Genomic DNA, 26322 nt, shown 5'->3' on the forward strand with positions numbered 1-26322 from the left:
CTCAGGAGCAAAACGTCTCCCTCCGGCCCATTTCCTCCTTATCTTTGGGAAGGGACGGTCTCCCATCGAGGAATCTGACGTTTCCAAATCATCAGACGTCTCTTCACAAATTGAACTTTCCCTTACAGCGAACTGGGATTTCTTGTTATTAGAGTGACTGCTCGTGTGTGGGATCGGTATTCTTTTCTGGGAATCGACAACGTTACCATCTTGAGATTGAAAAAGGCTCTCAGGCGATTCTGCAGTGTATGCTTTGCTTCTTTTGTAGTTGCTCGATCCCCATATATCACGATTTAATTCGGTGACATTCGTACAAGTTCTTTTCTGAGGGGCTTTTGGAGATATTTCGGCTGTTATGGTAGATACAGATGGCCGATTACACGATCTAGATTTATTTAAGTTAATCAGATTCTGTAGCACGGCCGAAACGACCTCTAGTGAGTTTCTTTTGTCATTGCTCAACGGGGCAGCTTCTATAGCGTGGGGTGTAGGCGGGCTCGAATTCTGATGCCAAACGGTCTTCTCACTGGGCTCTTTACAAGGGCTGTCGTTCAAAGCGTTATTACTGGCAGACCTAGCACTGTCTGTTCCACTGGACAGCCCCGTATGGAACTCGGGGCGTGCAGACGCTGCTGCGTCAGTCACCGCGGCAGCCAGATCTCCCAGGTGCAACACCAGCCCCGGGATGCCCACATTACCATCCCCACACGTGACCTTGGCTGCCGCTGAAGGGCGCGCCCCCCCGGCCGGCCCACCTGCGTTATCAGCGAGCTCCGTGGCAGGGGAGTCAGACGCGGCACTGGACCACCAGGCCGCTGCGGCCCCTTCTGTAACCGGGACGCCTCCAGCCGCACCGGCAGCAGCCGCCGCGCACAACGCTGGCGGCATGGTACCACTGCTAGTCGGCTCATCCAGGTTAGATGTGCTCGTGTGACTCGACAAATCAAGGTTATTCTTTGCCCTCTTTGAGTCGTTCGCGGATGTTATAACTGTGCACCCCTCTTCCTCCGCCTGATGTACATGGAGAGATGGGGCGGATAGGGGGGGTGAATTGAGTTCAGCCAACACTGGAGGAGCCAGGGACGATGGCGAGTTCTGCTTAATGGGTGCATCCTCGTCCGTGCATTGCACGGGTTCAAACACCTCTTCCAACTGTGTGGCAGCGTTGCCATCAGTTAAGTCAGTATTACCAGATTGCGACCCGCAAGAAAAGTATTCACTCACTTTTCTGTTGCTTCTGCTGATGTTTGCTTGGGTCATGGTAGTCGTCGCTGTTTGTCTTACTTGTGCTCTAGTCCTTCGTGGCACCTTGGACGTATGTAGATTTGATGGATCCATTTCTCGGGTAGCAGTTAACCTGTGCGATATCGCCGTACGCCGCTCGCCAAACAGCAAACAGTAAGATCCACAGCCCTTCGGTCCTCAGGGCTTGTTGATTTCTGCAGTGCATTTGACCAACTTAAGAGGGAGACCCTGTGGGACAAGTTGAGGGACTTAAAGTGCCCTGGCTGAATACTACATGTATTGGTGAGTTTATATAGCAACAATAGCACCAGGGTCCGACTTAACAATGAGGGAGAGGCCACTGACCTCATTCCTATTAACATGGGAGTAAAACTGGGCTGTGTGGGCGCACCTATGTGCTATAACTTGTATATAGCTGGTCTGTTACCCCGGATGGCCGCTAAAGCAAACTGCCCCCCAAAACTGGGGGACACCCCTATTGTAGGCATGCTCTATGCGGATGACTTAATATTGTTTGACCGTACGTTATCTGGAGCAAAGAGCATGCTTGAGGAGTTGTCCCTATACTCGGCGCAACTGGGGCTCACTATTAATCTAAAGAAAACTAAGATTTTAGTAATAGCCAAAAGTGGCCCTTGCCGATCAGGGGTTGAGACTAGTATGGGGTGAATAAGTATTGACCAGTCATACCCATACTTGGGGTTAGAATATGACACTCAACCCAATTACCAACTGATCATCTCGCAAAAAAAGAGGCGAGGAAAACTTCTCATATTACAGGCGTGTAAATTCGCCAAAGGTACAGCAGGGTTTAGTATTGCGGGGATTATCCGACTATATCAACAATGCTTTGTCCCCGTGATCTTGTATGGCTTGGAGGCACTAGCCATACATGATATGAATATGGCTCAATATATTGGAGGGGCAGTTATGTTCAGTATCTTATGTTAGAACTGACTTTAACCTCACTGAAAGGCATGGCTTTACGAGCTCGAGGTGTGTTCTATCTGAAAGCTACTTCCTCTCCATCATGTAAATTGCTCAGTTTGGCTGGTACTAATTATGGTAATGAAAAGTCACCCCAAGGCAATAGCTATAAACAGCTAAACGAGTCTCTCTTTGTCGAGATAAATTGGGCCCATGACAAGCGGCTAATGCCATTCATTCACCAACCAAAAAAAATTCTTCATAAACAATGGGACTGGACACAGAATTATATCCATCTGTCGACCCTGAAGGGGTACGAAGCTGTAATGCACGTAATCCACAGATACAGAAAGCCTAAACCATACCTGTTATTATGCCCAGATCCGGAGTTACATCAATGTATGCTAAGGATGCGGACGAATCAGCTTCAGGTATTAGCGGTTACTGGGCCACGGTTGGGTATTTCGCTAAAGGACAGGTGCTGTCGTATCTGTGAGAAGAGAGACCTTCTAGAAACCACTAGGCATGTTTTGACGGTGCCCCCTTTTGGGTCCATTGTATATGTGTCTGCTAGGTAAATTGGTTAACAATTATGAGACCATCAAGGGTGAGTCCTTCTGGGATTACTGTTTAAACTCGGATTCAATTAGGACACAGCTGGCATTATATAGGGTTTGGGTTAAAGTTAAAAGCATATTACCCAATCAGGCAGCTTCAGCGGATCCCTGAGTGGCCCCTCCAGGCACCAGCTCCTAGCTTGAAGCTCGAGACTTGATTATTACGAATGTTACTTGGTTACCTAGTGCTTGTGGTATGTGTTCATCAGTGTCAGGCATTTTGTGTGTTGGGCTGTACACGACATGTTTGGAATATGCTTCATCTTACTCTGTACTGGATTATTTCTGTATTTTTGTATATATTTTATATCATTTTTCTTTTTTATACAATTTTTATATAATCTTTATATTTAATGTTCTGATTGTATGTTTGTATTAAGTTATGTACTTCTATTGTTTGTGTAAAGTTCATATTTGAACTAATTCACACTACATTTATTATTATTATTATTCAGTGCGCTACCTAGCAGAGGAGTGCACCAGGTCTGCCAGAACAAACTAGTAAAGGGCTGAACTGTGAAACCAAGTATATAGAAAGGCCAGGCGAGGGGAGACATTCCCTCTGGTTGTGTGAACTGTGTGATAAAGCCAAGAAAGGCAAGGGGAAGGGAGTAATTCCCCCCCGGAGTAAAGAAATAGTGAACATTTTGATGCAGAGTGTTAAAGGATCAGCAATCTTTTTGTTTTTGATATATCAAAACCAGGGGAAGGGAGTCATTCTCTCTGGTGAGAAACTTGCAACCAGAACTGTCATCCATTCCAGGAGGATGGAGTCAGTCCGCTGGACCAAGAACATTGGCGCAACCTTTTAGGACAGTTATAAGTGTAAGGGACAGAGTGAGAGGGACATTTTGACACAGGGCAATGGACTCTTAAGTTACCTAGACATCCTGACAACCCATTAGCACTTTAGTTGACTCAGGGAAACCCCTCGTAGATATAGGGACAGATGGGTTTTATTTTAATACTGAATAAAAGTCTATAGCAATCACTATGCCACCTGTGTTTGTCTCCTTATACTCATTAATATTCATGAGATGAATTTGCATACATTTGGAATTATTGTATGCAAATTAATGTCATGAATACTAATGACGGATATCCTGAAAATGACATGTTTCAGGTCCTCGAGTCCTGAAGTTTGACAGCCCTGGTCCAAGCCTTCCTATTCTGGGAGGGAAACCTAAAGGATGTGGCCTTATCTAAGGGATATTTCTGTTCTGTTTTTACTGCCGGTCACCAGGGTTTCTCTTCCTATCTCTCCCTTTTCACACACTCTCTCTCTTTCTGCCTCTATCTCTCCCTCAATATCTGGCCTCCGCTCTTTGTGATTTCCCTAGACTCCCTCTTTGCTGTTTCTTGCTTCCCTTCTCAGTCTGCCTTTTCTCCCCAAATCTCTGCTTTCTCTCTATGCTTTCACTTTCCTTCTGTTTCACCTCTCCCTCATTCTACTCTCAATCCCCTATATACTCCTCTGTGTCCTGATTTTACCACACTTTCTCTGCCTATCTCTCCGAACTGCCTTCCTCCTGCTTCCCGCCACCCTCACTACTACTCCTGCTACTTGCCTTGGGCTTTCTCACCACTCTCCTACCATGCACTCTATTGCTTATGCTCCCTCTCACATTCTCTCTAAACCCCCTACACTTCTCTCCCCATCTCTTCTGTTTATCTCACATTCCCCCCTCACCACACCACACTATGGTACCCCGCTCTCTCTCACTCACAATACCTTACCAGCTGTCTTTCAGAAAACTGCCACAGCAAGGCATACAATAGGCAGTGTTGCATAGCGATGTACCATGCAATTCTCTAGTTTTGCTAAATAAATTGATACTTGTGTTGCACAACTAGCTATTTAAATTACATTTTTCAATGAAAGCACAGTTCACCACTGCAGTCCTCTCTTGCCCTCAGGGCCCACGCTGCCTACTTTTATCTGTTCACTGCAATTTCAAAGGTGCTAATGGAGAGAGTGCAGCAATAATTGTCTCCTCTAAACTTAAAAGTACCAAATGGCTGTGTGGGAGTGCGAAGTAAGAAAGGTTTTTTTTTTGTTCAAATAATTGCAAATCAGAAGTAATCTTGATGGTACTTATATTAAGAAAACTGCATCTTGTCTGGCAAAGACTCGTATGCGTTAATTTTTAAAGACGGTCCTGTAATTCCATTCTTAAGAATTTAAGTTGTTACATATTTACTGTATTACTACTTTAAAACACTGCATTGTCTACATGATTTTCAGTAAAGTTTAGGTTAGTGTATCTAAATCTCATAGTTTAAGCTATATTTCAGAAAGTGGGTCATATTGACGAGTGAACACTTTTGAAAATGTACATGATCGCACGGCCAAATGCTTTTTATGGCAAACCTAGTTGTGTGGCCTATTGATGGCATAATCTGTGCAACTGGTGCTCAACCCATGGTCTGATCCCAAACTCCTTGACATTCTATCTCCTCATCTTTTTGCTTTATTCCAGTTACCCTGAAAGTGAGATGGCTGCAAAACTACAATATTCCACCTAGTGTGCCCACTCTGCTTAGTTTCTTTCATCTTACATAATGAATACACAAAGTTAACTATTTGTTTACACAAAGTAGTAATCAATAGTTCCATCCAGTCTGTACATCTACAGATACTGCCATACCATACACTGTAGTAGCCTCCAGAGCTTGCGTTTCACTATGATTATGATTGCATTATATAACAGCGCCTGTGGGAGAGAAGTGGCCAATCCACAGTTGTGAATGAAAGCATAATTTGCAAATAGCTGCCCACATTTCATGCCAGGTTGCTGCTTCTCTGGCCAGCCCTCACCCTGCCCTATGAGGCAGTGGCCCAGGTCAAGTATCCACTGGAGTGCCACACCTCAACGCCCTGCCCACGCACCTCTTTGCTCACCTGCAGGTCCTGGAAACAGTTATTTCCAATCGCGGACATATGAGTAATTTCTTTTTAAGGGAAGCATGAATTGCACAAAGCCTTGTTCCCTTAACAACAAACATTAAAAGTATTGACACAACAAATGGCAGCTCTGAGTGCTAGTGGCGATAAATACTACATTCATGAATGCCCAGGGCTGGAATGCTGCGCTTGTGTCTACTTCACTTGGGTTTGAGGACTGTTACCACCCCCCCCCCGAATGTGGTACTTATATTGAAAACAGTTTTCATCATTGATAGGTAAGGGCCATCTTGCCCACCTGAAGGGGACAATTACCCTGCCTGCTGCAAAACCATACAGAGTACTTAGTCTCAGGCTGTGACTTCACTTAAACATTGTCAACTTTTTTGTTTATGAAACTTCTGAACTTCTTCTTACACATCAAATGATGGGTCAAGGATACAAAATACGGGACACTGCCCTGTTCCACGCTGACTACACCTAGCTGCAGCTGCACAGAGCCTTGCACTGATGACTGTTTCCAAAGTCTTTTTTTATCATATTATTATTTGTGTCCATTCATTCAGCTAACTTTTCACATTTTACAGACACTCCCCTCATTAATGTCTTACTTCAGTGGTACACAAAAAAAGCTGTATTGTTGCTCATTTTATGTCTTGGGTGCTCATACCATCTGGTGACATTTAAAATATTGTTAGGAAATTGCTAATCAAATATATTTGTTTGCTAATCAAGAAGGTTTTAATTGGCAAACTCTGCTAATCAATTTTTGAAAACTAATGTATACCTTGCATAGTCTCCTCAGCACTCCACTCCACCGTAAATCCTCTGTCTCGCCTGTTGGTCCACCCCCTGCACCTCACCCAAACACTTGTCAGTGTCTGCTGTTTGGTCAATGTCTGGCTAGGTTATCTCCCCGACTGCTGAGACTTCCTCTCGTAGGCTTTAAGAAGGCCTTTAGTCATGCCTCTCTTTAATCTCCATTGGTGGGGTGGTAGCCATGTTCTCAGGCTCCTCGTTATCTTGGTGTCTTTCTTCCTGTGCTAGTGAGTTTTGCTTCTCCCTTGGTTTTTGGAGGATTTCTGTGCCTCCTCTGTTGCTGTGCAGTTCCTTCTGTTCAGGTTTACTGTTGCTCCATCATTCCCCTAGGTTCCATCTCAGGTTGGCTGGTCGGGTATTGGATGTCTTATCATTTTCTGGCAGAAAAAAACCCAAGCCCATGTCATGCCTGTTTTCGATTTCATTCCGCGTTGCACCCTGGTGCATTCTGGGAGCTGAAATTCTGGGAAAGACGAGAACCCTGGTCAGAGAAGAGGCTGACCAACAATATGGAAGGGTCGTGTCACTAGCAGTCCTACCTGGCATACACCCTGGTAGGCTGCCTACTGAAGGTTTGGAGGGGTCGCTATCTTTTTCCCCCACCCGACAGGGTCACAATCTTGACTATCACATTTTCTAAAACATGTGTTGTGTTGCTGTCAGCAGTGGGCAGTGAATCAAAAGGGTGTCTGGAAATTGAATAAATTGCACCATGTTGTGAAGGAGTACATAAATGATGTACTACACTTTTGGTCAAGTCATCCAAGGTTTTGCCATCCTACAAACTTGTGCTGTAACATTGCTCCCACCTACACTTTGTCTGTTTTGGTCAAGTACATATTTTTTGGATGAATTCACTAGTTTGCTAAATAGGATTTCAGATGGGTATATGTGTTGCAGCCAATAAGCAAGGATATGCCTTCTCAAACATGTCTTGACCCTTACCAGGTCAAATGAAGACCTAGAATTGTATTAGCCACTTCCCTATGACTAGAAATAACAAATCCCACCTCAGGGAAGCATATAGCACAAAGCATTAACATGCAAATCTCTATTTATATATCTTGTGCTTGTTCTCTCTTTAACCAAGTGAATAGTCTAGAGATATGTCATTGCACCTGTTTACACCGAACCCAATCAAATGGATCAGATGGAAATGTACAAAAGCATTCATACCACAATATCAAGTAGCTGATAGCTTTTATATGTATGTACATTACACTTAGGTCAAAGATTTCAACTCTGTAATCGGCTGCACTATCACATGGCCAAATGAAAATTAACATACATTCATCATATACTTCACAAATCGCCTTCCTAGTCAGATTCAGGGGGTTGCTGCCTCTCGCAGGAACTCAGGAAAGTCTACCAGTTGTCGGTAGGGCAACAGTTGGTGGGCAATAGAGTTATGTATACCATTTCTTTCGCCCAGAAAACATCTGATTGCCACATTTCCACTGTCGGCGGCATCATATGAGTCTATCTCATCAATATACATACATTTCTTTGCTAGAAGCAGCCACAGATTCAAGAATCTATGCTACATCACTGCTATTTTGCCAGTGTAATATAATATACAGTCTCGGGGAAGATAACATGATCTGTTTTACAATTGCAGACAACACCTGGTATACATTAACACAATAAGGTGTTAGCTTAGGAAATGACCATAGCATGTGTAACAGGTTAGCATTCTCAGAGCTTAAACTGGGGACAGATGTGCTCACAATCTTTATTAAATAGTTTACTATGTGATGAGGTATAGTGTAACTTATTGGGAAATTTTAAATGTATAACTGAAACTTAGAGTTGATTGTGATCTCCTTAGTCAGCCCACAGATTACCCCCACCCACAACTGTGCATCCATGAATTCTACCTGCAAATCCTGACTCCATGTAGCCCTGGCCACAAAAAACCTCTGACAACATACTGTGTTGCACAATTCAGTTTAGCGTGGAAATGCTTTTCTTGCCATCAGTGTTCACTATGTATGATGTGCATAGATGTGGAAGAGGCTCCTCAGGAAAGGATGGCCAGTGCAATTTAAATGCAGCCTGCACACAGCGATAATATAGCAGTTGTAGTGGGTTATCTCCAATGTTGTCCTTAATATCTTCTTATTCAATAAATTGGCCAACAGGCAACATGTCCCCTGGCATCTGTATATAAGGCGATCGCCATGCCTTCCTGATTGCGCCATCCATAGTGGGGGACAAAACGGACACACAAATGCACCCATGGGGGTGGTGTCTGTTTTGACACTATCCCCATATAGTCTAAAAAGCTTCTTCCACGCAAACTCAGTGGCCCTTACCGGGTGACGTGGACTATCTGGACAGTAACCACCACCCAGGATCAATGATTTCAGGGAGATCGCACCCATTGCCATCTGCTCCAGCTTCATATGTGGCGGCCAGGCGGCAACCCTATGCAAATATTTAGCATGGTAGACTTGCTCCACAAGGTAGTATAGCTCAAATTTCAGAGCTGTAATGCCACCAGCTTCATAAGGGAGTGCCAGGGACGACCACTTCATTCGGACCTGCCCTTTTGCCCAGACAAAGGCTCAGCCCGGCCACATTGGGATGTTTTTTGTTTTTGGAAATAAATAGTTTCAGTAGCACCACAATCTTTATAAGCGAGTCTGCCTTACATTGACATAGGGATGTGGCCCCATTGCTGTGGTTTGGCCTTCTGATGCGTCTTGTATGCTTTAATTATTTTCAAGCGTTAGAACATGGGAACAAGATATTAGTACACCCCAATATTTGAACACAATCACTGTCCATCTAAGCCCTCCTCTATTGTCAGGCTCCATTGCCCCATCTGTCTGCAGGAAGATCTCAGACTTATTTCTATTCAGGTAGAGGCCCATATATTATTTATCAAAGCTAACCACTTCGCTGACCATCTTTTCAATATCCAGATCTCGTACATACAACAGATTATCATCCGAATATAATGAAATGAGCGCAGGGATTCCCCTCAACCTAACACCTACTTCTCTGTATTTATCCCAAATCAGATCAGACAGAGGGTCTAACACCATAGCAAACATCAGCGGGTATAGCGGACAACCTTGCCACGTTCCTCCTGCCAAGTGAAGCACCAGAGAAAACATTCCATTTGTATGCACTCTTGTAAATGGTTTGGCATATAGAAATTCAATCCAAGAGATACAATTCAGCCCAAGATGGTAATTGTCTAGCATTTGAAAAAGAAAGGTACATGAGACCAGATCAAACGCCTTCTGCATGTCTAGCGTTATTGCCACAGCTTCAGCTCCCGGTTCCACGTTGGACATAACATTGTACCACCTGTGCAAGTTCAAAGCCATTGAACGCCCCGGAATAAACCAAGACTGATCTTGGTGTACCACCATCAGGGGTATTAGTTGGATGGCTAAGGCCTTTGCAAAGATTTTAGCACCCACATTTATAAGCGAAAGCAGGTGGTAGGAGCAACAGTCCTCAGCAGGTTTGTCAGGCGTTAACAGTAGGATTATGATGGATTCTCGTACTGTGTCCAGAAGGAAACCCCTCTGTAATGCCTACTTCCATAACTGTAGCAAATAGGGGGAGACAATTTCCTGGTACTCACTGTAAAAGTCGCCCCCCAGACCGTCGGATTCGGGCACAATGACCCTCAGCAGGTCGAGAAGAGCCACTTTAATCTCTTCCAAAATCAATGGGGTTTCCAAAGCCTCACTCGTTTCTGTAAATAGCAGTACATATTTCTCTATCTCAGCCTGTTGAGCACAGCCCTTTGGCTGATTATAAGTTGGAATAAAATGAGTGAAAAGCTGCATTTATGTCCGCATTCGTGTGAGCCACTTTGCCCTCTGCAGACTTCATATAAGGTATGTTCCCATTCCCGTTTCCGTTTTAACCAATCGAGCCTGCAACCAGCCCGGCCTGTCCGTTACTCCATGTTTCCTAGCCGTCATTGGCTTATTCATAAGATTTAACTCCCTCTCTCGTGCTTTACGAAAGCTGTGCCGCTCACCTTTGATGTCAATCTGCAGTTTGGGAGGCAGTCTTTGTGCATACGCGAGTTGAAGTGCCTGCAGTTTAGCCTCAATCCTGTCATGGTCTTTCCTATGGTTTTCAACACCTCAACTTAGTGGCCATAGCAATGCCTTTACTTACAATTTAAACGCCTGCCAGAGTTTCGCTATAGTAGAGACCAAACCCATATAGTTTTCAAAATATGAGTTCACATGATTGTAGAGATTAACTGAGAATGCTGAATCCAGCAACGCGTCCGGTTAGAATTGCCATGGGGGGCTCTGAGCACCTTCAGCCACCAAGTCTAAAACGAATGACACTGAAGAGTGGTCTGAAAAGGTTCTAGGTGAAAAAACACAGCCAGAAACCGAATTAAACAACTAGCCACACATCTATCCAAGAATGCATATCATGGACTGAGGAATAGTAAGTATATTCCCTACCTGTATCATGCAACACCCGCCACACATCTACCAGCCCCAGTGTGTTCATATTGCTGACCTTCATGCATGCTGATCTAGTGAATTTCCTATGCGCTGTCCCCGTTCTATCCTTAGCTGTGCCCAATATCGTATCTAGCCCCCCAGACCACCTTAGCCGTCGGCTATGAAGCGCAGAGAAGAAAGGCCCTATCATAAAATTCCAGGTCATTATATTCGGTCCGTACCCATTTACTAGCAACACTTTCCTCCTGTTCAGCAACCTGTGTACTAAGACCTAACAATCGTCCTCATAAATGATAGAGCCCAAAGGCACAAATTCTAAAGCGTGATTTATCTTGTCATTACCCCCCATCTCAAGTTGACTAGGATGTATAATAGCGATGGCCACCCCAGCTCTGTGCAGATACCTCAGCTTGTTCCTGTACATGATGCCCCTGTAGAGACAGTACTTTGACTCACTGTCTGTTCGCATATGTTAACATTTTGCAGGTCTTTATAGGATTACACAGTCCCTGAACATTCCATCTTAAGAGCCTAATACTGTGTACTTGCTCACATGACTGCACCATGGATCACAAATATAGACTATTTATGTTATCGAGCCTACAGCTTCCAATCCTCATCTACATCCTGTAACCACCAAGTGCATTTTCCAATTTTCACCCCAACCAATCGCACTTCCCTCCCCCCCACCCTCACTGCCCTCCCAATTACAGCAGTGTATGTTACCCTACCCCAAACACCAATCCCCAAATAAAGCATTTGCAATTGCATAGTGGTTAACTGCTACTCTGCTTGATGACACCCTTGACATTTATAATGAAAAGGATCTAACAACCAAGTGTATACAGTTTTCCGTTACAAATAACATACCTTGCGAGCGAAATAAAATCTCTTTACACAATCTCTCACCAACTACTAAGAGGAGGAGGCTCCAAAGACAGGGTGGCCTGGAACAGGGATCTTGGATATAATAAATGCGACCGCTTAATCGGGCACTATGAAGAAGTAAGTCTTGTTTTCATGTTGGAATCTCATCCTTGCAGTGAACAGCATTGCATACTGAATTTTCCTTTCTTGCAAAGGTTTCTTGACTCCCATAAATGATCGTTGTGCCTGCTGAACTGCTGTGGAGGAATAATCCAGGTAGAGCTTGAATGGTGTGTGATTACAGCCTAAATTCCTTCTTCTCCTTGGGATATTTTAGTAGTAGGTCTCTGTCTCTATATTTTCGAACGCGTGCTATGATCCGGTGTGGATAGTCCCCTGGTTTAGGCTTCGCAGACCGCACACAATGTGCTCTTTCGATAGTAAAGTGTGGTGACAGTGCAGGATTATCCAGCAGCTTCCTAAGGTGCTCTTGCACTGCTTGTTCCGTGTTGCCTCGTAGTGCATTATCAGGGACCTCGATGATACGAATATTGTTTCTGCGGGACCTTAAGTTCAAGTCTTCACACTTCGTCTTTACATCCTTTATGTCCCTAACAAGCAAGGCGACAGTGGTCTTCAGCCCATGAATGGTGTCCTCTTCTGTGCTGATTCTGCTTTTGTCTTAATTTATCCTCTGGGTTTGTTTTTCCAATTGGGTGCAGCTAGTGGTGACATTCATTATTATATTATCCAGTTTGTCGTTCACTGATGCAAATCCTTTTTGCATAGAGTCCAGGATTTGCTGTAGATTAGGGTGATCTATTGTAGACTGATCAATTTGGCCTGAGCCACCATAAGGGGGTAGATTGTCACCTTTAGGGGTCACTTTAGCAAAGTGATCGATGCTGCCCTCTTTTTTTTTTTCACTGCACCTTTTGTCATCTTTAACCCTGCTGAGTGCCATGCACCATCATGGATCTGCAGTGCATTTCCGAACACAGTGCGGTCTCAGCAGAATTCAGGCCCACCTCAATCTCTGGCGGGTGCACAGCCCCTCACTCACTGGGCAGCACACTCCAGGGATCAGGGGTGCAATGCCGGCCTCACCCACTGCATGGAAAAGGTCCCTCCTCAGCCTCTTCTCATCCTTGAAGGTTATTGCTGTGGTCAGGTGATGGAGGCAGTGGGGGGCAGAGGGGGGCCGAACACTCCGCCCATTCTGGTTCACCCTGCCGAGGGAGCACACAACGGCGAGGCCTGAACCGGCAGATGTGGCACCTGCCACAGATGGTCCTAGGCTCCCACACTTCTCTGAGGCCTTTTCGCTGTTAACCCTGTGAGGCTGCTGATGTGTTGAGGGTGGGAAGCCGCAAGTGGGGGGGCAGGCTCTGACTGCGTCGAGCCACCCCACCAGGAGTGCACACAGGTGGAGCCACAATGGAGGTTGTAGCTCCCGACTTCAGGCAATCTCTTGCTGATCACGTCATCACTGTATCCGATCTTCAGCTGATCGGTGCCCCAAGCATTGTCTACTGTCCTCCAGTCTCCGAACGCTGGTCTGAGTGTGTTGCACTCAGTTCTTAACAGGAGCCATGCCAGCAGAGTACGGAGACTAGAGGAAAGCCGCCATCTTGCGCTGCAGCTCCACAGCGCTACCAATTTGCAACTAATCTTGACTTCATATTTTGGCAACCAAATATATGGCACTCATTACTTTGAAACTGGCAGGTATGTGGTTGACCTTTGCATGTGTGTGCTTAATGCATGTACCATTTTTTCGGTCAAACAAAGATGCCAATGCAGTTTCGACAAGCCAGTACTGTATACGTTTATTGTTCACCCCCTGCTGCTCTACTTGGATAGTAGCTCAACATATAACATTAGTCTTGTACAGAAACACTGATCCCCTCAAAGTATTGCGGTTCACCCACAGAGGTATCTACTCCAACATATTTGAATTCACTTGGGGCAAAGTCGCAACGTTGCTGTCTGCAGCTGAGACAGTGTGTGTGCTGGGCCTGCGGCGCTGCTAGGCTCATTAACAACAATGCTCCACGGCTGGATTCAACATACTTTGCATAATTGACTGGGTGCCTTGCAGCGCTCTGCTTACCTGGTGTCAGGGCTTATCGCCTGAACTCTGGGATCTGGTTCCTGTGACCACAGACTTTGGCCATAACCCCTTGGCCTTCCAATCGGCCCTCTGCCTTCAAAACATCAGGACTGGGCCAAACCCACGGCGAAGTCAGGGCAAATTCGCCACGCTGCTATCTGCAGCTGTCCGCGGCGGGATGCAGTTTGGACTTAATTATTTCCTATAGTTTCATACTAGCTTATCTAATAGCAGTCCTCATGCGATGCACGGTAGTCTCCTCTGACTCCCCAGCTGCTGCAACACATCCAGCATATCCACCTGCTGGTCACATTTCAGATGCCATCTTTGTGTTTGCTTCATTTTTCCTCCTTCATGCTGTTTATTTCTCTTCCTTCCACGCTTTGGTCCTCATTATGATTGTGCCGGTCTGGAAACAGTGCGAGTAAGCCTACTGGCACTGTTGTTTCCGGACCGGCACACTACGACACCGCGGGCGGGTGCCGACCCACCCGTCAAGGTCAGACCTGGCGGGCAGAATGGCACTCGCCCGCAGAGTTTCACGGAAGCAACGGCACCGTTACTAACGGTGCCGTTGCTTCCGAGTCCTGTGGGACTCAATGGGCTACCGGCGCTTGACTTCCCGGCCGCTGGACGGAATAGCCCTGTGGCACCGGGAAGTCAGGCGCCAGTAATATTTTACAGGTCAAGCGGAAACCTGCCGGTTTTACCGCCATGGCTACCAACACGACCCGTAATGAGGCCCTATGTCTATACTGCCTGCATTCCCTGTGCATTCTTCTGGTCACTCTCAGCTCTCTTCTCGCAACTATGATAACCTTATCTACCCATCTTGTACTTCTCATACTCCTTCTGTGGACCTGGCTCTCTGGAATGCCAGATGTGTGTGCAATAAATTTATTTCCATATTAGATCTTTTTCTTTGACTAAACTTGCACTTCCTTTGTATTACTGAAACTTGGATTTCCTCTTTCTATATTTGTATTCCTACTTACTTGTCTACATCTCGTACATCTTTTTGTCATACCTCGTGTCCATCTGCCCGTGGCAGAGGTGTTGGCGTTCTCTACTGTTCCTTTTTTGTTGTCGTTTCCTCTACTTTGACTCTCCTAGTCTTTTTTCTTCATTTGAATCCTCATGTACCTTTTTTTCTAAGCCCTATCCCATATCTGTATTGTTCATCTATCAACCACCTGGTCCAATTGGGTCATTTTGTGACGATCGTGATAATCTTCTTTCTTTTATTCTTCATCTACGTTTCCTTTTGTTCTTTTGGGAGATTTTAATCTCCATCCGCCTTCTACCCATGCAAATCTTCAATTTCTTTCAATTCTTGATTCTCATTTTCTTTCCCCTCTTTCTACTCCTCCCTTGCATTCATCGGGTTCTTCATTAGATATTATTTTCACCTTCTCTTTCCACATTTCTTGTGTCTGCACTTCCAGTCTATCTCTCTGATCATAATCTTCTTTCCTTCCCCATTTTTCCTGCACCTCTGGTATCTGATTCTCCTTCGCCCACTACAACATCATATTGTAGGTGGGATCTGCACACCTTTAAAACCCCTTTGTTTGTCTCATCGTGTACTGCTGAACTTCCTTCACATATCTCATTTGTTACCTTATCTGCTGACGAGGCTGCTATTTCCTTGTCATCTTCCCTTATTTCCTCATTGAATGCTCTTTACCGAGCGTCTACATTCTATCCCTATCGTAAACCCCCCTTAACCCTGTCTTTCCTCTCAACTCTGCGCTATGCGACGTGCACTTCGCCGCCATGAGCGCCGTTGGCACAATTCCAGGTCCGAAGGGGACTATTTTTCTTCTTCTTATATACTTTGTGACGGTCTCTTGCTTTCAGCTAAATTTTCCTATTTTTCTTATGATCTTCATATTCAGTCAACTCATCCTAAACGTTTGTTCCAAACTGTTACACGCCTTCTCTCTCCTACTATCCCTGATCCTTCTTGCAACTCTACTTTATCCACCTCTGACCTTGCTTTATTATTCTCCTCTAAGGTGGGCTCTCTTCATGCCTCCATTGAGTCCTCCATTTCTACTTCTCGTAAGACTGTCCCACTATTGACTCCCAATACTATTATTTCTTATTTTTCACCTATTACGAATGATGAGACCTCTGTCGTGGTAACCAGGGCTCGACCTACTGCATCTCTGCTGACCCTATTCCATTGGTGCTTATTCCTAAAATCTATTCTTCTCTAGTTTCTTATCTAACTTACCCATTTAATATTTGTCTTTCAACTTCTGTTTTTCCTGCATCTTTTAAATATGCTTCCATTCTTCCTATTGTGAAAAAACCTTTTCTGATCCTTCCCTTGCTTCTAACTTTCATCCTATTTCTGTTTTGCCTTATCTCTCTAAATTAGTTGAACGTCTTGTGTATTCTCAAGTTTCTACTTTTGTGTCTGTGATGAATCCGTATGTTCTGAAGGAACTAAGGCCAAAGGGAGAGCTTTTAGAAACAACCTGCAGGTTAGACAGGAGATGAAAGGCTAAGATAAGAGGGGGTAGGACGTATTCGTGTCATGGAGATCTTCATTCTTCACTAATGTCCGCTGTCACCGGGTTCTTTTTTTAAAATGGGTTTTTATGTGTTTTGGTTGCTAAGGAACCATACCAGCTGAAGAGGAAGAAAATGTCAGTTACGAGTGGGCTTATTACAAAAAGCTCCACCGTAACGTTAAAAGATTAGGAAAAGGTTGCACCGAGGCTGTTAATGGTTAAAATATTAGATAAGAAGAAGAAAGATCTCTTGCTTCGCAATATAAAGTCCGGCTGTGAAGTGGAAGGAGTATCGCGAGCAGAATGAAGTCTGCGTAAGAGAGGCCGGCTGATAATACGAGGAGAAGACGTTGTGACGTCCTCGTCAGCGGAGAGAGGGAGAGTGAGAATCGAAGTGAGGAGTTCCCGAAAGGTGAGGGCCAGTCAGTGCTAGAGAGGCACGTACGCCTACAGAGACGGATCAGCTGCTCAACATGTTGCTAAGCCGTAACTGAAGGACTCGAGAGGGGAGAGGCCGATGCAAATACGGAGAAGCAGCTCTTGCCGGCACACGAAGTGAAACTGACGCTTCACACGGCAGGAAGGCTTATCTCCGCAACATCACTCATATTACAGCCCCTCTCTGTCTCTCTCAGCAAGAGACTTCTGTGATATTGAACAATTGGATTGAGTATCCTCTTATGGAGAAGTTGTCAGAGGTATGTTAAAAGAACGTTACGAATATCACCACGCCCCATTTTGAAAATACTTTTGAGTCCAGAGCCAATAAACTTAAATCCAGTCCTATGATAAGAACTGTGGGGAGGAAAATAACATTTAAAATAACGTCCAGACAGTGAAGGAGTTTCCGAGGCAGAAGTTGTTATGCATGTGGGAATAGATGTCTGGAAGTGCATAGACTGTATCCTATGAAGAGGAAAAATACAGGACTGGGATCTTAAAATCCTAAGCATACAGAGTTAAAACATAGGAGCAAAGAGAACCCTTTGGACACTGTTATATCTAATTTTTGGCGGAAAAGAAACCCTGCAGATCTTGAAGAAGCCTTCACTTCAAGTATCCTTTTACACAAGAGAAAATAGTTTTAAATAAAGTTGTGTTGCACCAAAAGTCTTGTTTGTGTGTCTTTTTATTCCCATGAAGGTGTGACCGTGTCCGATAATTCTATTCTTCCTCGTTTTCAGTCGGGGTTCCTGCCTCTTTATTCCACTGAAACTGCTCTTCTTTCCGTTTCTAATTCTTTACTTTCAGCACGTTATTCTAAACACTCATCTTTACTTATTTTGTTACACTTGTCTGTGGCTTTTGACACTGTTGATCACTCTCTTACTTTTTTCTCTTTCCTCTTTTGGCTTCGCAGGGGGGGGTTTATTCTTTCTTGGTTCTGGTACTACTTATCACAAAGGACATTCTTGGCCTCCTGGGCTTGATCAAACTCCGACATATTTCCTCTTGTTCATAGTGTTCCCCAAGGCTCGGTCCATTGTCCATTCCTTTTTTCTCTCTATACTTCTCCTTTGTTACAAGTTAGTTCATTATTCATTCTTTCTCACCACTTTTATGCGGACGACACTCGAATCTTCTTGTCTTTCTCTTCTTTCACCCCTGAAGTTCACAATAAACTATCTGTGTCTCCCAGCTATTAACTCCTGGATGATAGAACATTTTTGGGTATTAAATGTTGCCAAAACTGAAGTACTCTTTTTCCCTGCAAACACTATTCCTTCTCCACTTCCTCCCTCCTCTGTTTCTTTTGCTCCCTCTTTGCTTTGTATTTCCTCCTCGGCTCTTAACTTGGGACTTTACTTTGATTCTAACCTATCCTTCACTTAAATCTCTTTATCTTCCCAAACTTGTCATCATTTGTATAACATCTGCAAAGCTAGTCCTCTCTTAATTTTGATGCAACAAAACTCCTGATCTCCTCATTCATTTTTTTTCTGTTGTTCAGTTTCTGTGTTTGGTCTTCCTTTTTTCCGCCTTGCTGCACTGAAATAAGTTTTTAATGCTTCAATTCGTCTTCATCTTCCCTTGTCTTTGCTCTCTGTACTCTTTCTCTTTCAATTCTCGTCTTAAATTTAACTTTTGGTGTCTAGTTTTGAAATCTCTTCATAATCTTGCACCTACTTATCTTCCCTCACTGGTCTCATTTTATATCCTTACTCATTCTCTTCACTCTGTCACAATTTCTCCTTGCAGCATCCCGTCCTCCCTGTGCTAGTTCCCGTTTTCGTTCATTTGCTTGATTAGCTCCTTTTCATTGGAATTCTCTCTCTCTATTTCTTCATACATTTATTTTGTTTCCGACTGAAGACCTATTTATTGCAAACTGACATACAAGGCTGATTGTTTTATTCTTGCTTGTATTTTCATTTTATTGTACCATTTGTTATGAATCTCTGTACAACGCTTTGGATTAAAGCACTTTATAAATCCCAAATAAAAAGGAAATTATTGTATGCATAATGTGTTGCCTATGATGCTTAAAAAGAATACACCAGTTATTTTATGTAAGTTTATTTTAGATTATACACATGGCATTAGAGGATTTAATAATGAAATGGGTCTTTAATGAGCACCACAACACAGTCAAAAATGTAACAAAGATCACACAATATATTCATTGAAATCTGGCTACTTAGTTGGGTGACAATGGCAGACTTTGGAGGACATTCTTTTTTTTTCTGCACGTATTCTATGTGCAGTTTAAATCCATGCCATAACCATTTACACCAGATCGTACAGCAACTCACAAGATTGCATTTGTTCGATAATTGGCTTGCCTACCCACTATTTTGTTTGGTGAAGTCTAATCTGTAATGCATTTTTCCACTAATTTCCTTTCTGCTTGCATCTCCACCAGTTCTTGCCTGTTGCCAACCCATATTTTCATTGTGTGCCAAGACTGCTAAGGTTGTCCTCGCCTTCATTCCAACGTTACTTAAATTCAACCTTTTGGGATGATATTTGAGACACCTGTTATAAATCCCCTGCTTAGTCAAATGATGTGAGGCCCCTCAAATCCCTGCTCAGCCCTTTGTAACATACAATCTTTACAAAGGCTGTATAAGGTGGCAACATAGACTCTCGCCATTTCTACTTCCTCTCCTCTTTCTTGCTCTATGGCTTATTTGCGCAGGCAAGATAGTCTGTGTGTCTTCTTCCCTTCATGTTTGTAGACAGTATTGTGAAGAAGTGATTGCTTCTTTTCGACTAATATGTTTACAGATTGTTGGCAATTGTGAGAACTCCGCCAGAGATTTTTACTTATTGACTGTGACCAATTTAAGTTCTATACAAACTTTTCTGCCCCTGCACCATTCATCTTCTTCATCACAGACTTTGTCACGTGCCAAACGACAAATTCATGATATATCTTTGTGAACCTCTTTTGCATTTGTTTGACTATCCTCACGTGTCTGTTGGTGGCTATTGGACTTCTCAAACTCTGCATTGAAAAAGCTTAATGTATTTTAAAATGCTCCTCCATCGAAAACAGAGGAAGTACATTCTGAAACCTGGACCAACATGGAGCTTAACGTGTTTTTAGCACACAAGTCCTGGAAGTGTAAATTACAATATTTTGCACTATATCCAGAACTGTCACACTCGCCATCACCAGCCAACCAGACCTTTTCCTGCTTAAGCGTTGTCTAGTGCTGCCTGCCTTTATCAGCATTACCCATCTATTGCAGGGAAGAGGCATTTTCTCTAGCATCGGAAGTGAGAGTTCTTTGACACGATCTGCAGTCCAAAAAAGTTATAGATTTTTGAGAATATCGAACTTCTAAACAAAAGTGCACATACGTTTAGCAGACTGCCTACTGTTAAATTTCCATGGGGTAGTTGAGCGGGCTAAAAAAGGCTGTAGTGTTTATTCTATGAGGTTGCTTTTAATTGTTAAGTTGGTTGCACTTTCAATTTTCTTAAAATATATCCACCCTGTCTTGTGCTTGAGGGCGGCCTGCTGAATATATGAAACTGTATCATTTAAAAGTAATGATTGTCACTGAGAAGAGTTTGACACTATTTCATTGAGTATTGAGCATATAGGATTGTTACAGTGTAAGCCTCAGGGATACGCAAAAAATAATAGACATTGACAAGTAGACATGTTAAGGACAGATATATTCATATTGGCACCAAGTGAAAACGGCATCCATTCGACTGGATTCCGGTTCCGGAAATTCTTCCTTAGTGTTACTGCATTGGTACGTTAGTTCAAGACTTTGTTTTGCTTTCATTTCTTCATCTGTATCCTCTGGTTGGTTTAAAGATGAATGCATGAAGACTGCCCAATGTAAATTTGAAATGGTCTTGGTAGATAAAAGATGTAATTGTGATGGCGGGTGACAGACGAGACCTGGTAGAAAAGTGTACATAAATCATGTATTAGCTTAACACTTGTAGTTAAAACATGGATTTGTTAAACTCTTTATAAATGATATAACAATGATAAACAGTTTGTTAAAGTAAGAACGTCCTTTCATCGTTGAAAATTGTTGAAGCAAATCTCTAGTGATACACACATGCATTTTCTTGAAAATTGCATGCAGCATCAATGGCATAAATAATGTTCAACACTTATTCCGACTTTAGTTGCAGATAGCAGATGTTCATGTATCTTACTGTTTCACCAAGATGTAGAAAGCGATTTCATAGAGCTAAAAATGAGTTTGACGTAATACAGAAAAAACGATACACACACCTGAATAATAAAGTGAAAAATGAGAGAGGCTGTGTTGATATGCATTGCAGTCATCTTGCGCATTTCCATGGTGACTCGATTGCGTAAGTGTGTTGAGACTGTTTTGCACCTGCGGCTTCAGGTGTCACGAGCAGGGGCGTTTCCTCCTCTTTGTGCCGCCAGTGCATTCAAATATAACACGCCCACGCCAGACTTTATTTACGCACAATGTATCTAGCGAACACAGGTGTGTTGCAGTGATGAGTGCATCAAAATTTAAGTGGTGTGCCATACAAAACAAAAGTATAATATATAATTGAGGTGTGGAGCAGATTTACTGAGACTAGACTTCTATCCCCAGCAGGAATGATGAAATCCTCAGCACTGTATACATCAAAGCTGGTTGCCCATGGTGGGGCTAAATATTGGACCTCAACTTATTCAGAGACAATCACCATTTCCTGCATTGAAAATAGGGCACATTTTGTTACCCTTGGGTTGAGTTCCCTTGATTCCACTTCTTAAACTGTCATGGGCGAGGGAGCAATAGAAGACTCAAGATCATATAAAAGCTGTTAGGTTTATTTATTTTATAGTCAGTCAGGTTAGGCTCTTTGTACCTCGCGTTCGTTTGTGGCCGATATTCTTAAGCTCACACCAAGGTCCTCACGCACTCTTCTACCAGGTACCCCCAAATGGTAACCATGGGGCTTCCGCTGGAGTAGGGCGCTGGCAATACATCGCTTGTTGGTCCCAAGTATAGTATCACCTTTAACCTCCTGGTTGGTTTTGGGATCCTTCTCCACCAAGCCTGGATCATCTTTGAGGCTCTGGGTCTAAAGGTATTTCACTTTGTGTTAATCAACTAACTACCCCTCTTAGTGTCTGTTTTGACCTCATCTTGCATTCTGTTGTCTCTCCGCTTCATCTTCAACTCTTTCATCTCCTCCTCATCCTCTCTGCTGTCTGCTCTTCATCCCTTCCAAGCTCTCCTGAACCTCTTCGTTTTCTCCCCTTGCCTTCTCCTCACCGCCCGCCATGCTATAACCTACACCACCCCACTCAGACCCTCAAAGCACCCTTCTGCTGTGTCCTCCTTTTATAGGTTAGCATGGCTTGTCTGAGTCATGTAATTGTCTGACGCTGATCATCTGTGTGAGCTGGTGCAAGTCTGCCCTGCGATTAGGTGAAGCCTGCACAAACAAATTATTTCCCCTGGTCATGCCTTAAAATCTGCACTTGTCACTAGTCATTGGTGGGTACTATTTGACTGTTGGCAAGTGATAAGTTCTGCTCCTGCGGAGAATGTTTTACCCCTGTTGATGTGGGATATATGTGATCACTGAGGGAAAAAAATATTGAATACAAAAATTCAGGAAAAAAACGTTCCTGCACATTTCCCTACAATGATATGCTGGCGGAGACATTCTCCCCTTGTATTTGTTATTACCCCTCCCCCACATATAATTGCGTGAAAATGTGCTTCTCGAAATTCAGTATTTTCGTGTTTTAAATTGTATTCAGCTCAGTAATTGACTGATACTGTGATGTGCTGGTTATTGGTCTACCTCACGGATTCACTGACCAAAGTTACAAAACCTAGGTTCGCTATATTGGAATTATTCTGATTGAGGCCCATTCGCCAAAACCTCTTCCTGAAGGCAGCCAACCTCTCCATCCTGAATCTGCACAACATAATTCCTGACTTCATTTGTTTTTCCACTTACATTTTTATTGAACATTTTCCGGACAAAAGAGCAAATCAATAACATTAGACCAGCAATAGCTACTCTAACACTGCAATTAGAACCCCCCCCCACCCCACCACCCTCTCCCACCCATGCTCAAGAAACAACCGTATTCAACATATTAATAGGGTCTCAAGGTCCACGCGATCAAGGGACCAACACACCACAACAGCTGACACATTATGCTCAAACAGAAAGAGGAAATAAAATGACAGATACTGGGAGGTACACACATAATGAGTATCAGTCTATTTCACAACAGTTCATAGTCTCATGGATTCACAGCTCCCGTGGAGCAGAACCACCATCCAGTCTTGCAGGAAAGAGTTCATAATATCGTGAGTCAAGGCTGAGAGTTTCTCATATGTAAATATCGCCCAAAGCTTGGCCATCCAGTCTGATTTTACCGGAGCCAAAACGCTTTTCCACTTTTGAGCTAAGGCCAGTCTCCCTGTTCGGAGCATGGCCGGAACCACCTTGGGCAGGGGAGCCGAGAGCCCATCCAGGGAGGAGACGCCAAAGAGGAATTCAAGGGGGAGAAGGGGCAGAGGGACCCCTCATTATCTCGTTAATCCAACTCCGGAGGTCTGCCCAATATTTCTGTATAACCGGACACTCCCACCACAAGTGGAACCACGTTCCTAGTTGGCCACACCTCCTCGGACAGTCTGGGACCACCCCCGGATACATTTTAGCGAGTCTCACTGGCGCAAGGTGCCACGCATATAGAACTTTAAAGTTGTGCTCCATCGCTGCTGTGTCCAATCTGCCCGAGAAAAGGGACTTAAAGATGGCAGCCCAAGTTGCTCCCTTCACCACCATCCCCAACCTAGTTTCCTACTGCTTCTTGGACCCCTGTCTGCTCTCCACCTCTGATGTAATTAGGACCTTGTAAAATCTAGACAAGGACCCCCTCCTTGAGGTGGATTCAACTATGATTTTCTCAAGTGGCATAAGAGGACGAGCCAGCCCTTCCACCCAATGGCTATCAGTCAGGATCCCTTTCACTCGGATATAGTCAAAGATTGCCATCAGGGATTCTCCCATGGCCTCTCTTAAGCTAGCATATTCAATGAATTGACCCTGTTGGAAGAGATGTGCCACACGTTCAAGGCCAACATCCGACCAACCCTGTGTCCCACGCAGGTCTCTATTGCCCAGGTCGATCGGGGGGCCCCCACAGAGAGGAGAAAGGAGAGGGCCAGGAAGAGAGAGTTGTGTTTTCTCTGTTGTCCTTCCACAGTTCCCACAACACAGATAAGGTCGGGTGATTCCTAATTTTATACGGGAGGTCCTTGGCAGGGTACCACAAGAGATCTCTCACCTTCTTGGGGTGAACCTGCACATCTTCTATGTAAGACAAGTAGGTCCTCAAATCATCTCTCGAATGCTCCAACATCACTCTTAATTGAGTGGCTTTGTGGTAGAGCCTGAAGTCTGGAAGACCGAACCCACCATGTGTTTTCGGGAGCGTCAAGGTCCCAAACTTGACCCTTGCTTTTTTCCCCTTCCAAATACAGCGCTGGACCACCAAATGGAGGGATCTAAAGAAAGACCCTGGCATGGCGATTGGGAGGGCAGAAAACAAGTAAAGAAGCCTAGGCAAAATATTCATCTTGACTGACACCATTTGCCCAAAGAAGGTCAAGGGGGCTTTGCGAAGCAAATCAGACTTAATCTTGGCTAGGATAGGAGGATAGTTCACTTCAAAGAGGTTGGACAAGTCTCTTGAGAGGAGAACCCCCAGGTAGGATGTAGTTTTATGCTCGACTCTTATACCTCCCCATGCCTCCCTCCCCTCAACTTCTGCTTCGGCTCTGCCCGTTGGCATCAGAGAGGACTTCCCTGGGTTAATCTTCAGCCCTGAAAAGCTGCCGAACTCTCGGATCAAGTCCAAGAGGTTCGGAAGTGAAGTCTGGAGGCTGGTCAAATATGCCAGGACATCGTCCGCGAATAGGGAGAGCTTAAACTCGAAATCCCCAAAGCGAACACCCGTAATCCCCTGGTGCTCCCTTATGGCTATCGCCAGGGGCTCCATCACTGGTGCATAGAGGAGGGGTGAAATCGGACATCCCTTACGGTTCCCCCTGGAAAGCAAGAATGTGGCTGAAACGGTCTCGTTCACTGCCACTTTGGCCGTTGGACCATTATAAAACGCTGATATCCAACCACAAAACCTAACCCCCAACCCCATCCTATGCAGGACCTTGCCCATGTAAGCCCACTCGACCCGGTCGAAGGCCTTCTCAGAGTCCAAAGACAGCAGGCCTCCTCACCTGTAGCTGCCACTTCGTGCATTTAGTCCAGAGATTTCCTAATATTGTCCCCCCCCTGCCTCCCGGGAATGAAGCCCACTTGATCCCCATGCACCAGCGACGGGAGTAGCAGGGCCAACCTGTTAGCCAGGAGCTTAGCCAATACTTCCACGTCTGTGTTAAGCAATGAGATGGGTCGGTACGATTGACACTGTCTTGGGTCTTTCCCTTCCTTTGGGATGACAACAATACGGGCTGAGAGCATTGATTGTGGGAGACTGCCTGAATCCAAGACTACATTGAAGAGCTTAGCCAGGAAGGGAGCAAGGACCAGGCGAAAGGATTTATAGAAGAAGACCGTAAACCCATCATCTCCTGGAGTCATCCCCGACCTCATGGAGCTGATCGTATCGATTACTTCTTGAGGAGTAACAGGCCTCTCCAGAGGGTCCGACTTCTCGGGGGAGAGACAGGGAAGTGGCAGGGAATCCAGAAACCTATCTATATCTGCCCTGTCCCCACCATTTTCTGAACTATAGAGGCGCTCATAATATAGACAGAACTGTTCCGCAATCCCTGGGTCATCCCTACAACTCGCCCCACCCGGAAGGGTCAGCGAGTTGACCCTCTTCTTATTTCTAAACTTCCGAAGCCTCCAGGTTAGGATTTTATCGGCCTTTTCCCCCTTCTCCGTATATCTTTGCTTCAGGAAAGAGAGCTTCCTCTCTGTTTGCCCAACTAATAGAGAGGCGAGTTTTGCCTTTTAATTGCTGCAGCTCAGCCCACTTGCCTGGGAACATCTGAGATCTAAGCTTACCCCCCGATCGCTAGGCCTCAATTTTGTCCCTTAGAAGTCTCTCCTCCCTGCACCTCTCCCGCTTCCTCGCCGCCTCCAACCCTATAAGAACTCCCCTAATTGTGGCCTTAACGGCCTCCCAAACTCACTCTGTCCTCACCTGCCCCTCGTCATTGATTTCAAAGAATTCCTTAATTGAAGCAAGGATGGACTGATATAACTCCTTATCCTTTAACAGGAGATCGTTGCAGGTCCATCTCCCTGGGCCAGGGGCTCTCTTTGGCATCCCCAATCGGACCTTAACTAAGTCGTGGTCTGACCATGGCGTCACTTCCACCTCCGTTTTCATGATCCTCTCACAGAGCGC

At 44.5% G+C, this 26322-nt stretch overlaps 1 protein-coding gene and 1 long non-coding RNA gene across 3 annotated transcripts in view; one reads left to right on the forward strand and one right to left on the reverse strand.

The window, feature by feature from the left end:
• GK5 (glycerol kinase 5) overlaps positions 1-26322 on the forward strand; it is an 831314-nt gene that overhangs the window by 59570 nt on the left and 745422 nt on the right. The gene's annotated exons all lie outside the window — the stretch shown is intronic.
• The window catches only part of LOC138491643 (uncharacterized), a 306564-nt gene continuing 299212 nt past the window's right edge, over positions 18971-26322 (reverse strand). The window contains exon 2 of the long non-coding RNA XR_011276054.1: positions 18971-20832. This is a non-coding gene — a long non-coding RNA (uncharacterized lncRNA). The remainder of the gene's footprint in view (positions 20833-26322) is intronic.

This window comes from Ambystoma mexicanum, chromosome 10 (genome assembly GCF_040938575.1).
Source record: "Ambystoma mexicanum isolate Mex_15411 chromosome 10, UKY_AmexF1_1, whole genome shotgun sequence".
In the NCBI taxonomy this organism is placed as follows: domain Eukaryota; kingdom Metazoa; phylum Chordata; class Amphibia; order Caudata; family Ambystomatidae; genus Ambystoma; species Ambystoma mexicanum.